The sequence below is a fragment of the Trachemys scripta genome, chromosome 20 (genome assembly GCF_013100865.1).
Source record: "Trachemys scripta elegans isolate TJP31775 chromosome 20, CAS_Tse_1.0, whole genome shotgun sequence".
NCBI classification, from domain to species: Eukaryota; Metazoa; Chordata; order Testudines; family Emydidae; genus Trachemys; species Trachemys scripta.
In genome coordinates, this window is record NC_048317.1 from 18,419,377 (window position 1) to 18,433,907 (window position 14,531).

At 45.2% G+C, this 14,531-nt stretch overlaps 1 protein-coding gene across 3 annotated transcripts in view; it reads right to left on the reverse strand.

Annotated features, from left to right (window-relative positions):
• EYA3 (EYA transcriptional coactivator and phosphatase 3) overlaps positions 1-14,531 on the reverse strand; it is a 133,264-nt gene that overhangs the window by 118,508 nt on the left and 225 nt on the right. The window lies entirely within an intron of this gene.

Below are 14,531 nucleotides of genomic sequence, written 5' to 3' on the forward strand. Positions count from 1 at the left end.
TCACTAATCAATTGTTGCTGCTGTTGTTATTGAGTGGCCAACTGTTGCAGCAACTGTTACTGTTGCTGCTGGGCAAACTGAGGGATCTCCACAACCCATTTTAATAATCGAGGTCCTTTATTTTTAAGCAACATCATTTTCCCTTATCCCAAGGGCTATCAACATGCCCATATTCTCCACCAATTGTCATGAATCTGTACATGATAGAGCTTCCCCTTTAGGAGATGCATGTGGTGCGCTCACATGCGAGTCTAATTACTCCCACCCCAGTGGGTGTTGCAGAGTGTCTTTCTAGACAGCCAGTGCTCAAACCTTCAGCCCCTCTCTCAGGGTCTCATGCGAAACAACGCCAGTCAATAAACAAAATTCAACCAAAGAAAGAAAAAGAAAAAACAGTAGACCGCTCCTTTCAGGGAGATGGGCCCCTCTTCCTTCAGAGGGCCCTAGGAATTCCACAGCATACTCCAGAGGTCACTGGGGCTCCAGTTTAAGTCTCACTCTTTTCCCCCTTTTGTTCAGGGAATCTGCTCCCACATTCTATGAGGGCAGAGGCTCTACAGGCTGCCAGCCCTCTCTTCAGCATTGGACAAGTTCAACAGCCTGTTACCTTCCCAGGGTTGTCCTCATCTGAGCAGTTTCCTCCTCTTAACTCCTTCAGTCCTGGCCTGATCTGTAGATGCACAGGGGCAGGGCCACTCCAGCTCAAAACAGCTCCTTAATCTCTTCCATGCTAGTGCGGAGTGTGTATGCCCCGTCACAGTCATGTTTGATATGCCAGGCTGAGACACTGCAGAATTTCGTGAAGTAAGGACTCTACACTATTTACGACCATCTTTAGCTCCAACAAACTGATATTGTGATGAGTTTCCCCAACAGGATCATTTTTCTTGATTTTGGCTCTACTCCAAACAAAAGAGTCTGCAAGGGATTTTCCCTGAGCTGGTTCATTTTTTATTTCCACCATTTCTGGGAGAAACAGTATGAGACATATTGGTCCTGAAAGTTCCAATGTTTAAGAAGGAACATTTGCAGGGATCCCCAAAGCTGTGTGACCTATATTATGGCATTTACACAAAACCCCCTCATGCTGGTCAGGGGCAGACACAGCAGAGCCAATACAATTAGAGATCGGATCAATGGGTTGATCACATTTAGGATCTTGATTAACTTCTCTTGAGAAAATAGGAGTCTTCTATGTCTTAGGGAACTATCTGATGAATAATGTTTTTCAAAAAGGAACAAGGGAACTCTTTTGCAGGTCAATAATGAAATCATGACATAATCACTAAGGAGTCATCCTGATTGTGTGGAGTACTGCACAACAGTACCTTTATCATTACCTTTGCTGGCTCAAACAGATCATCGGAATGACCATTAGATTTGATCACAGCAGAGATGACAGACAAAACAGTACTGCTGATCTTGTGATGACCTGAAGCACAGGCCAAACCAATTTTGCTGGTCCTTTTACTTCAAAATGGAGGAAGTGTTGGCGTCATTGTCATATGGGCACATGGAGACAGGCTTCCTTCAGGTCAGCCGAACATGTGTGGTCTGGGCAATTACTTTCTGGACCAGGAGAACCAGTTTTTCCCATATCCAATTAGGCCTTCATGACCAGTAGGGTTAGTGTGGCTAGGTAAAGCATTAAGGAGAAACCTCACTGTCTTTTGGATACTATAGGAAACTGGAGTAAAACCTTTAGAATCTCTTTTTGGGACCCACCAGAATTAAAGCCCTCCCACCCCCCCTCCCAAGTCCAGAAGTACTGCATCCACTATTACCTTTATATCTTTTACTATTATTATCTAGGAAGGCTTGGCTTATTCCCCTCCCAGATCGGGTGGGGAGCAGGAGTTTGAGAAGCTAGGAAAATCAAGGTGAGGGGCTCCTGAAATTTTAAGAGCTCCTATAATTTCAAGAGCTCATATATTAGATGATGTGCCCAAAAAAGATTAAAAAAAGAATCTCAGCCTTCTCCTTCAATCCTTGAAGTTCCTGGGCTAACAACAATTCTTTGTTTGGGAGTGTTCTCCCAAGAGCTGCTCAGGGAGAGCTGTGCTGACTTGTAATAGGGAAGTAATTTTTGCTACATTTTAGTAAAAGAACTGGTGATTAAGTCTAGGTCAAAAATTTATGTTGCTTTGGAGCGACCTCTAACCTCTCCTTCCATTGTGCAGTGAGTTATTTATAATTTACTATTTTTCCCAAGTTATTCTGGTGTAAGAAAAAATACTGTTCTCTTCTTTCATTTCATTTTAAACCAATCCCATTTGGTTAAGGAGGAGAGTTTCTCAATCTCTCTCAAGCAGATTAGGTCAGCAGTGAAAAGACCAGTATAATCCAACTCAGATGATTATACTGGAGAATTTTCAGAGAGGAATTCCTTGTGATGATATGACATCTAGGCTGATAAGAATGATATTCCAAAGACAAAGCGGTACTGTGAGTTTTGACCTGATTTTGTTTCAGATTATGGTTCTTGGAGGAGAAAGATCTGCGATAGTCTCGGGTATGAGGAATACTGATTTCAAGACTTGGCACGGGGTGGCTTTTGGAAAGTAAATGTAGCTTCCTAGCCCAAGAGCAATTTGAGAGCTGTAGTTTACAGCTCCAAGGGGATGGAGAGGCCATCTTCTGTACCCATGTGTTGTATCAAGTTTGGGACATCCCCAAGAAAGGATGTAGACCTTGCACAATCATTCAAGTCTTCTTTTGAGTTAAAGTTTAAACTATTGAGGTAAAAGATGATGGCTTGTCTGAGGAATGGAAAGAGAAAACCCCATCAGCTTAGTTACATGGCCTAGCCAGAGAGCCTGATGAGTAAAGACCCTGAGGAGAAGATACGAGAGCTGGGGAATGAGAACAGGAGTGGAGCACAGCAATTAGACCTCACCCACATTAGTAATTTGTTATGCCATTTGTGGGCATTTTCTTCCCACAGCACTAACCTTGGCATCAGTCTTCATAGAACCATAGACTAAGGTCAGAAGGGACCATTATGATCATCTACTCTGACCTCCTGCACAACGCAGGCCACAGAACTGTATCAAACCTGTGTCTGAGCCATTGAAGTCCTCAAATCATGGTTTAAAGACTTCAAGATGCAGAGAATCTTCCAGCAAATGACCCATGCCCCACGCTGCAGAGGAAGGCGAAAAAACCCCAGGGCCTCTGCCAGTCTGCCCTGGAGGAAAATTCCTTCCTGACCCTAAATATGGGGATCAGCTAAACCTCGAGCATGTGGGCAAGACTCACCAGCCAGACACCCAGGAAAGAATTCTCTGTGGTAACTCAGGTCCCACCCCATCTAACATCCCATCACAAGCCATTGGGCATATTTACCGCTAATAGTCAAAGACCAATTAATTGCCAAAATTAGGCTATCCCATTATACCATTCCCTCCATAAACTTATCAAGCTTAGTCTTTAAGCCAGATATGTCTTTTGTTCCCACTACTCCCCTTGGAAGGCTGTTCCAGAACTTCACTCCTCTGATGGTTAGAAACCTCCGTCTAATTTCAAGTCTAAACTTCCTGATGGTCAGTTTATACCCATTTGTTCTTGTGTCCACATTGGTACTGAGCTTAAATAATTCCTCTCCCTCCCTGGTATTTATTCCTCTGATATATTTATAGAGGGCAATCATATCATCTCCCCTCAGCCTTCTTTTGGTTAGGCTAAACAAGCCAAGCTCTTTGAGTCTCCTTTCATAAGACAAGTTTTCCATTCCTCGGATCATCCTAGTAGCCCTTCTCTGTACCTGTTCCTGATGTGTCCCCACCTTATAACAGTAATTCTTGTTATTAATCCCTAAATGCATGACCTTGCACATTTCACTTTTCTTGAATGGCATACTAGTAGGTCTGTGAGTAAGCAATCTGCTGAGTTTGTACAAGTAGCACTGCTTCATGAAGACCTTTCTGCAGCTACATTTGGAACAAGAGATAGATCAGACACTCGAGGTACCAGAGTGGTAAAATGGCATCCCTTTGAGATGTACAGGAACTCCTCACTTAACGTTGTAGTTACGTTCCTGAAAAATGCAATTTAAGTGAAACGATGTTAAACTAATCCAATTTTCCCATAAGATTTAATGTAAATGCGGGCAGTTAGGTTCCAAGGAAATTTTGGGGGGGCAGACAAAAGACATTATATACTGTACAGTATTGTACGTGGTTGGGAAGTGCCCCTGGCTTACCGCACACAGGCACAGCCAGCTGCAGGCAAGAACACTAGGAAGCACCTTTGCAGGAGCAGCGGCAGCTTCCCCGGAGAAGAACAGGCGCCAACTTTGCCGGGGGATGCTCCAGGCCTGCCTCTTCCTGTCCCCGCTCCACTTCAGGCCCACCTCTTCCCACCCCCTCTCACCTCCTCTCCGGAGCAGCCGCATCCCTGCTCCTCCTCCCCCCGCCCACAAAGTCCTAAGCTGTTTGGCAGTGCTTAGGACTTTCTGGGACGGAGGGGGAGGAGTGGAGATGCAGCGCTTCCCTGCTCCTCCTCCTCCCTCCCAGAAAGTCCTAAGTGCCACCAAACAGTTTGGCGGTGGGGGAAGAGCTGGGAGGGAGGGGGAGGAGGAGGAGAAGAGGAACTTGTGCAATGCTCCCTTGTAAAGTCACTGCTCTTCCACAGAATCTTACAAACAGTGGCCAGAGCAGGCAGCCAAACGAGGTTATAAGAGAGCATTGCACAACCCTAATCCTCTGCCCCAGCCCTGAGCCCCCTCCTGCATCATGAACCCCTCATTCTCAGCCCCACAGCCCTCACCCTTGCACCCCCTCCTATCCCCAAACTCCCTCCCAAACCCCCTCCTCCTTCCCACACACCCCCTCCTGCCCTCAAACTCCCTCCCAAAGCCTGCACCACCTCCCTTTGCACCACCTCCCACCCCCAAACTCCATCCCAGAGTCTGCACCCCTCACCCCCTCCTGCACACCCACCCCCTGCCCCAGCCCAGAGCCTGCACCCAGCACCCAAACTCTATCCCAGAGCCTGCACCACTCCTGCACCCTAATCCCCAGCCCAGGACCTGCACCCCAGACCTCCTCCCCCCACCCAACCCCCCTCCCAGAGCCTTAGGCAGATGGGGGGGGCGGGTTCTGGGCACCACCAAAATTTCTACAACCCTACCACCCATGCGAGTGGCTAAGGGTCGGGGCAGTCAGGGGACAGGTAGGATCCTAGGGGGCCAGTTAGGGTGGGGCGTTCTCAGCAGGGGGCAGTGAGGGGACAAGAAGCAGGGGGGGTTGGAGGTTCTGAGGGGGGCAGTCAGGGGGTGGGAAGTGGGAGGGAGTGGATGGGGGCGGGGCTAGGAAATATGGTAACCCTAAGAGAGAATTCACAGCAAGAGAAAGATGGAAGGAAAGTGAAAAAAGGCTCTCCTAAACCTACTAGTCATAGGACCCACCAGCAAGTGCAATAGGTAATGCTCTGGTAAGAAGACCGGTCCTTACTTGCAGCTGCTCAGATTCTTATCTGAGTGCTGTTCCTGAACATTGCTTGGAAGGTCACGTTTATACATAGGTCTCTAGCTAGCTGGCTTCTGATAATGTCACTTTTTAAACTTGAATAACGAAGATTTTTAGAAGACCTAATCACTGGACGGGTGTAGTACATGGCATGTACCAGCCTGCCAAGTCTCAGTTTTAATTAAAATTCAATTTGTTTTTTAGTTGAAAGTAGAAAGAGGAGCACTGAGCTTTAACAACAACAACAACAAAATACTGTTTCTGTCAACTAAAAAGACATCTAAGGTGACTTAGGCCTGTTCTACACTACAAAGTTTTACTGGTAAAACATGCTTTATTTTGGCACATCCTTGTGAGCATCCATACTCAATTTTGAATCCTACTGGTAAAACTCTGACTTTCTGATCAAATTACGCCACCTCCCCAAATGACAGAAGCCACCTACCAGCCCTATTCCACCAATAAAATGCCTGTGTCGACACTGCATTCGTAAAAACAGTCTTCCAGCACATTCTCACAAGTGCCCCTGTCCCCACAATAGTGACTGCTCTGGCCACAGTTCTGTTCTTTGCTGCCGACTGCCTGGAAGCCTTTGAAAATCCCAGAGTGTTTTTGAAATGCTTCTCTTCCTGATAGCCCACCTGGCTCCATCTGAAGCTGCAGGAAAGCCATGTGCTGCTGCCTGATCCAGGAAAGAAGTCTTGGTTTCTGTCTGCCTGTGGGGAGAAAAGGCAGTGCAAGCCCAGCTGAGGAATACCCTCTGAAATAATTTGGACATGGCAGAGAAGATGTCACAGTTGGGATACAAGAGGGATGAGCAGTGTGACAGACTGAAAATTTCCTGCAATATCCTGAATGAACTTTACTGAATTAAGTTAAACCTTACTGAAATTTGTTTTAAACATATTGGAAGTTCACTGTTAAAGATGAGCAGACACTCCTTTCCACCTCGTGACAACATTTCTCCCTTTGCTTCACAAATATTATTTAAAACACAACAAACAACAACAACAACAATAGGAATATTTGGCTCACAGAGATCCAGCCTAATCATGAGGCACCTCCAGTGTCCTTTCAATCTACTAAATGCACATTCAACAGTCATCATCCTGCACCTGCTCACGTGGTAGTTAGATCTTTCCTTGCTGCCATCCAGGTCCCTGCTGCACGGTCTCATGAGCCAGGGAAGCAAACAATAAGCTGGGTACCACTGAGAATCACAGTTGGTACTGCAACCCCACCAATGTTAATACATCAGTCAGGGGAAAGTGTCCCTGCTTGCAGCTTTTCAAGAAGTCCTATACTTCTAAAGATGTGAGCACAATGCACCTTCCCTGACTACCCAATGTTCACATCAGTGAAACATCCCTGGTGATCCACCGATGCTTGCATAACCATGGAGAAGTACCCCTTCTCTATTTATAGTCTCAAAAACAAGGGGGGGAGGGAGGATTATCAGAATGGGGATGTGTGTCCTATCATCTCACCACAGTTTGGGAAACCCACTGCATAGTATCTCTATTATAATATTTCTCTATTATTTCCTACACATTGCCCAGATTGAGTCACAGTCCTTGGCAGCAGGACGTGCTGAATGGCTTTGCACATTTAAAATGATGACAGCCCTACTGTAGATTTTTCGACACCAAACTGATTGTCCACAGATCAACAGCAATCTGGGATGGCAAGATTCCAGGGTGCGATCGTCACCCACTTTTCCACTGTCAAAAGCAGCTCTCATTTTGGTATCTCTGCACTGGAGGACTGGAGAAAGCTCAGTGCACAACTTCAGGAATGTGGCCTTCCACATGTGAAAAATTTGCATCCACGACTGATCATCCCAAATTTGCATCACGATCTGATTCCACCACTTGGTGCTCAACTCACAGACCCAGAAATACCACTCCACTGCTTGTACCAGGTCAGAGAATGCCTGCAGCAGCTAGCAGTTGTCAGTCACTATCTGCATCATCCACTCCCTCCTTGGTATTCCTGTTTTCACTGCTGCATGGCTGGCGCTGTGGTAGCTGTTGAAGTTCCATAAACACAGAAGAATTTGGTGCCCAGTCTCTAAAACAGACATGAGAACTCCATTGATCTGTTCAGCAGCCATGCTTCTGCCAGTGAGATGGCAAAAAGATTGAAAAGTAGCATGAGGAAGAACAGATGGATGTAAGAGAGGAACTTTAGGAATTTTATAAATGGCACAAAAAGAGAAGATTACGGTATCAAACGGAATTGTGGGCGTTTAACGCCAAGTTCCCACAATTCCCTGAGAGGAGTGCTGGTATCCCCCAATGCACTCCAAAAACCTCCCACAAGAAAACACACTGGACAGTGGCACAGGAACACTGGGCTGCCTACCCATAGTGCCCCATACCATCTTCTGATGATACAACCACTTTCAGTGAGGACATGTGGCACTGGCAAAGGCAGTCATGCCCGCATGTGCTCTAGAAATACTGCAATGCAGAGAGCTGTATGTGGACAAAAATGCTACTGATAAAGCTTTCTAGCGTAAACATGGACTCAGATTATAGCTGGAGAAGATATTTGTGATGGGATGTAATCCCCACACTGGCCCTGCAAAAGCTGAATTAGACCCAGTGGGCCAAATCAGCCAATTAAGCTGCAAACTGGGGACCTTTAGGCTGTGTGGAGGGAGCTAATTAGAAGGAAACTCACCTGTGAGGGGACAGGAGGGGATTCTATAAAGCCAGGAGGCCCGCAACCATGTAAGGATCAGCAGGGAGGAATCCTGCAGTCCCTCTGCCTGAAGTAGGGGAGAAGTACATGGTAGGAAGGAGTCCAGGGGTAAGAACAGTAAGGTTGGGGTAGATGCAGACCTTAACTGTTTACTAAGGGCCCCGGGTTGGCCCTCAGAGTAGAGGGTGGGCCTGGGTTTCCCTGCCAACCGGTATTACTAAGGGTAGGGATACAAAGCCTGTTGGCATCACTGCGGGAGCGACAGTCAGGGCGGCAGGCGTGAGAGCTGCCTGATGCTCCTTCTGTAGAGAACCTTTAACGACCAACCTGGAAGGGGAAATTGCCGAGTGACCTGGACGGACAGTGGAATCCCGAAGAGGAAGCTGCAGCTCCCTCAGTGAAAAAGAGGGCACAGAGTGAGAAAGAGACAATGACAAAGTGCAACCTCAGGAAGGGGCGTCGGCCTCAGAGCTAATACCCAGAACCACCAGGAGGAGGCACCCATCAAGCACTGTAGATGACCCCATCACAATTGGTGGTGAATATGGGCATGATAGTCATCCCTGACCAAAGGGATCAGTGACAGACTGTGCATGATGAGCACCCCAAGGTGAGGTGTTAGAGACTGTAAGGGAGTCGAACCTTGACAAAGGGGCCATAACAAAGAAAGAACCCCTAAAGGAAAGAGAGATGGAGATTCCTACAGTACAGACTTCTTTTGCCGAGGGAAGTTATCCCATACCAAAGTTGATGCCGGAGGTGCCACTCTAACAGAAGGGAGATCATAAGCAACAGGGATGGGTCCATGCTATATGGGGACAGATACTGGAAAATCAACAGAGACTGTGGGAGACCCAAGTATACTTACAGGACTATTTGGTGAGAGTAGCTGATCAAGAGCAGCTGTATAAATTCCTACAAGAGGGAAGTTGGAGAGGTTGTAAGGGCCAGGTGCTCCAGGACTAGGAGGCCAGAGGCCAATGCAGAAGGCATTATAGCTGTGAGTGCAGGAAACATCTGAAGAGAGGGTGCCCCTATTTAGATAGAGATAAAAACCCTGTGACAATCCTATACACCAAGTTTCTGCCTAATGCAGGTTAAATTAGCCAAGTTACAAACTTCACAATACCCAGCTTAATACTGTGAAGGATATGGGTGCAGCTAGCCCTGAACTGTGCCAAATACATCCAGATATCAAACAATAATTCTGAACACACTGATTAAGTCCTTTCCCACAGCACTGCACAATCAGGACAGTGTCCAGATTATTTATTTGATATTTTACTGCATTCCAAGTTCTCAATATGCTGTAAGTTTCTGTATTAAAAATGGATAGCCACATTGTAGGTGGTGTCAGGGTGCAAATGGAAAAGAGAAGTTTACATCAAGATAATGCAGTAGTCAAACTGGCCATCACCTCCTTGTGCATCTCCCTGCCTTTAGACCAGTGGTTCCCAAACTTTAACAACCTATGAACCCCTCGTGACATTGCAGTCTATATGATTTTATAAAAATATGCTAATGGGTGAATATAATGTAACTGGAATATGCTTCATGCAAAAGGTCTCTCGTAAGGTATCATTACAAAGCTTATTGTTTACTGAGTGTGCTCATCCTATTTGTATAAAGGTATCACTCTTGTATCTGAATCTAGAAATATGAAATATAACTCTGAGGGCCTATTGCAATTATGCAAAGTGTGGGCCATTAATGGTGGTTTGGAATCTTAATGGCTCCCATCAACCAGGACAATTGACTAGATGGCTGTTTGCAAGCAAGCCTTCCTGTGAGTCTGGCTGGGAGGAATGAAGGCTTGGGGGTCTTACAGTGACATGTGATCATGTCACATGAACTGGAATCCATCTTTAACCTGGTGCTTTTCCAGTGAGGGGGGGTGGAAACACAGAGGGACAAAGGATTCCCACCTTATGCAAAAGATATATAAATGGGTCGAACAGAACGAAAAGAGGAGCCATCATGAAGAATCCCCTAGCTACCACCTGAGCTGCAACAAGAGCTGTACCAGGGGAAAGAATTGTGCCCAGGCCTGGAAGGTGTCCAGTCTGAGGAAAAAGCTTACTGAAGCATCTCTAAGGGTGAGATTATCTGTATTCTGTTTGATTAGACATAGATTTGCGCATTTTATTTTATTTTGCTCGCTGACTTACTTTGTTCTGTCTGTTACTACTTGGAACCACTTAAATCCTACTTTCTGTATTTAATAAAATCACTTTTTACTTATTAATTAACTCAGAGTATGTATTAATACCTGGGGGAGCAAACAACTATGCATATCTCTCTATCAGTGTTATAGAGGGCGAACAATTTATGAGTTTGCCCTGCATAAGCTTTATTCAGGGTAAAACAGATTTATTTGGGTTTAGACCCCATTGGGAGTTGGGCATCTGCGTGTTAAAGCAGGAACACTTCTGTTAGCTGCTTTCAGGTAAACCTGCAGCTTTGGGGCAAGTAATTCAAACCTTGGTCTTTGTTGCAGCAGACATGCATGTCTGGCTCAGCAAGGGGGGAGGGATAGCTCAGTGGTTTGAGCATTGGCCTGCTAAACCCAGGGTTGTGAGTTCAATCCTTGAGGGGGCCACTTGGGAATCTGGGGCAAAATCAGTACTTGGTCCTGCTAGTGAAGGCAGGGGGCTGGACTCGATGACCTTTCAAGGTCCCTTCCAGTTCTAGGAGATGGGATATCTCCATAATCTAATCTAAAGACTGGGTGCTGGGGTCCCGAGCTGGCAGGGAAAGCAGGGGTAGAAGTAGTCTTGGCACATCGGGTGGCAGCTCCCAAGGGGGGTTCTGTGATCCAACCCAACACACCCCTTTCACTAAAATGTCAAGTCTCGCAATCCCCCTCCTAAAAATGAGTATTTCCAGGGATTTTCTCCTTTACCTGAGTATAAATTATAAAAGCAGTAATCTTGGGAATATAAAATTTGTTTTTATAACATGCTTATTACACACCATTATTAATCATTATAGTATTTTTATTACATTATGAAAATGGCAACACTCTTCCAAGATCTCACTTTCGTAGCTTGTGTCACTTTGAATAAGCCTTTTATAAGACAAGGCTCCTGTGTTTCATCAAGGAGTATCAGATGTGAAACAGCATAAAGGTATTTAAGAAACCAACTCAAAGAGTTCCTCCTACACAAGCATTCAGGTCTTCAGGCAAACAACGCACATTACAACAAAGCTTAAACTTGTTCATAATAATTTTAAAAACAATATTAGCTGCCTATTTCATTTTAAAAACAGCAAAAAATATCCACCTCCCTTTCCATTTCTTATAAGGAGTCTTGAAGTTTAAATCTCCTCAGTTGACAGATCTGCTTAGCTCCTGGAAGTCCAGGGGCTCCGGGCTGCTGGCCCTGTGCTGCCCGGGATCCCTAGGGACAGCTCTGTCCACTATTAGGGAATTTCCCCCCCACCCCAAGAACCCCCTGTAACATTTCGCAAACCCCAGTTTGCGAACCACTGCTCTAGACTCTCCAAACCCTCAAAATGCTACTGTTAAAAGAGAGGGAAAAAAGGGTACCTTGCCTGATGCTCTGATCACATCTAGTATATCTAGCTTTGGCTTCCCCACACCTTTATCTCTTTTAAATTTGAGCTCCTGACCTGACCTTTACCTTCAAAGCCCTTCACAATTCAGCACTTCCCACTGAACTGATTTTACCTCTCAAAGCACACAATGAGCCACCTCCCTAGCTGCATTTCCCAGTGTCACCTCGTGGCCTTTTTCCTTGCTGCTGTTCACACCCAGCTCACCATGCCTCATCTTCTTTCTCAAGACTCTCCTTAAAACAAATCCCTTCTGTGAGATATATAAAACCTTACTCTTGCTCTTATAGTGGAAGTATCCAAGTTACAAACCCACAAGGTACATGAATGTATTACTAGCCAAAGTAGATATTGCTGTAATCTTTGTCCTCTTTTTCACCCCACCTCCTTATTGATCACTATAATGCATCATCACATTATGTAGTAACCTGGGTCGTGATACTGCAAGCTGATATCTAGTGATAGATCTTTATGCTCATTTAGAGCCCCACTGACCTCATCCACATGGACACAGGAGTCTGTACGGATTAGCTAGTGGGATCAGGGCTTCAGACTGTTAGTCCTTGGGCAGGAACATTGTCATTTGTCTCAGACGTGCACTGCCCACAGTGGTACTAAATAAAAATTAGGAGTCTCTGCCAGTAATTCTAGAGTTTATGGGCTTAGGAAACGAGAGTTCCCTTAAGCAGTCTCTCCCCACCATAAAGATCTGTTATAGCAAAGCTTGACACTATTTCACACCACCTCATGTATCTCTGACTTCCTAATATTGTAACCTTACACCCTGATTTGGCATATTAAAGAGGCAGTCATCTTAAGTATCATTTTTACAAGTTTACAAAGATTAAAACTGAAAATGTTAAAAATCTAATTAGCTTTACACCTTTAATGTCATTTACTTTTTCCATTTCTCGCAGGTAGGACAATGAAAGTAGTTTTTAGTCAATTTCACATTCAAATTCTCCTGCACTAGCCTAGCACTGCAAAGCATGAAAAAAAAAATCTACTGGTATCAGGTTGAATTTTTCCAAATATTAATTCAGGGGCAATTTTGACTTGCCAATATACCGTTGACATCAATGTCATATACATTTCTAGCACACCTCAATACCCAAGGAGAACAACATTTTGGGACCACTTTATCTTAATGATTAGATTTGTCCATCAAACAAAAACATTCCAATCTGCTTTACCCAGCCTTCCTGTGTGTCTTTGGATCCTGACCAAGATCAAGCTCACCATAAATCCAGGACAGTCATCAGCTGTTTGTGGGGCCCACTATTTACACCAATAAGCTCAGCCTGTGGCACATGAAACTAAGAAACAGTATGCTAGCTTATCATGGAGATTCTTCCACAAATCCTATTACCACACACTCTGCAAAATACGGATACTTTTTTATATACAGCCCAATTCAAAAGTTACCCTACAACTAGACATTAAAGGTTAAAAATGTTTACAGATGGTAAATGAATCAGGACTGAGAATTATGGTCAGCCAATATCTAGGACTTGCTACAGTCAGTACCACAAAATGCAAAACACACAATTCTAGGCTGATAGGCCAGTGACCATTTCAAAGTCCAATTTCACATAAAGTTTAAACCATCTAAGCCATAAATGAGTGCTCACTCCTAAAATCTTAAGTGATAAGAAGCATTAAGGTCTAATTAAAAATTTGTGAAATATACTGTACGCAATCAAAATCACATCACAAAAGGGCACAACGGTATTCACAATGACATGATTTTAAGGAAAGGAAAGGCCACGGCTACATAATGTCAGCAGAACAGCAAACTTTTCCCAGATAGTGAAAATTAGGATTCCTGTACAGCTACAGACAGAAGTCACCATAAGAGAAAAGTGAATTAAAACCCCTCTAATTCTACAACATTCTTTCTGAGATGGCGTGACCGATACAGCACATAGTGTCCAGCTAAGGGTGTAACACTGATTTATATAATGGTATTACATTTTGTCTTTAATTCTCCATCCCATTCTTATGCGCCCTAACATCTTGTTTCTTTTTACTATCAAAGGGGTAGCCGTGTTAGTCTGGATCTGTAAAAGCAAAGAGTCCTGTGGCACCTTATAGACTAACAGACGTATAGGAGCATGTGCTTTCGTGGGTGAATCCCCACTCTTCGGATGCATCCTCCTATACGTCTGTTAGTCTATAAGGTGCCACAGGACTCTTTGCTGCTTTCTTTTTACTGTAGCTGCATATAGAGAAGAGGTTTTCATTTAATTGTCCACAAGCACATGCTTTCTTAACAATCTGGAACTCTGTATTTAGAATCCAGACAATACATCACAATATGGTTAATGCTCTATAGGCTTTCATGCTGCAGAAACAGAGCTAGCCACAGGTACAGAAAGTAAGTCCATGTTTAGAGGCTATTGGAGTTGGATGGAAGGACTCAGCAGGGAAATTGGTACATTTATAGGCACTGACCGTTTCACTGAGGCTGTACACGAAAAAAACCTTCACAATTTGTACGGCTCGCTCAGGGGCTATCCCCCCTCCCCCAGCCAGCCCTTAGTCACTACAGTGACCCCAAGCCCACTGTTTCCTAAGCTCAGCTGCCATACACTCCCACCCAGCCGCGGCCCCACAGGAGATCCATCTCCGGGCGCTCCGGCCCCGACCCACAGCGGAGGCCTGGCGGGGTGAAGTAGCAGCAGCGCCGTGGGGGGCACAGTGACGGGGGGACCGCTCCGTTCCCGCCTGCAGGTCCCGGGCAGGGGCTAGGCATATCCACGCAGAAGGGGGGCAGGACAC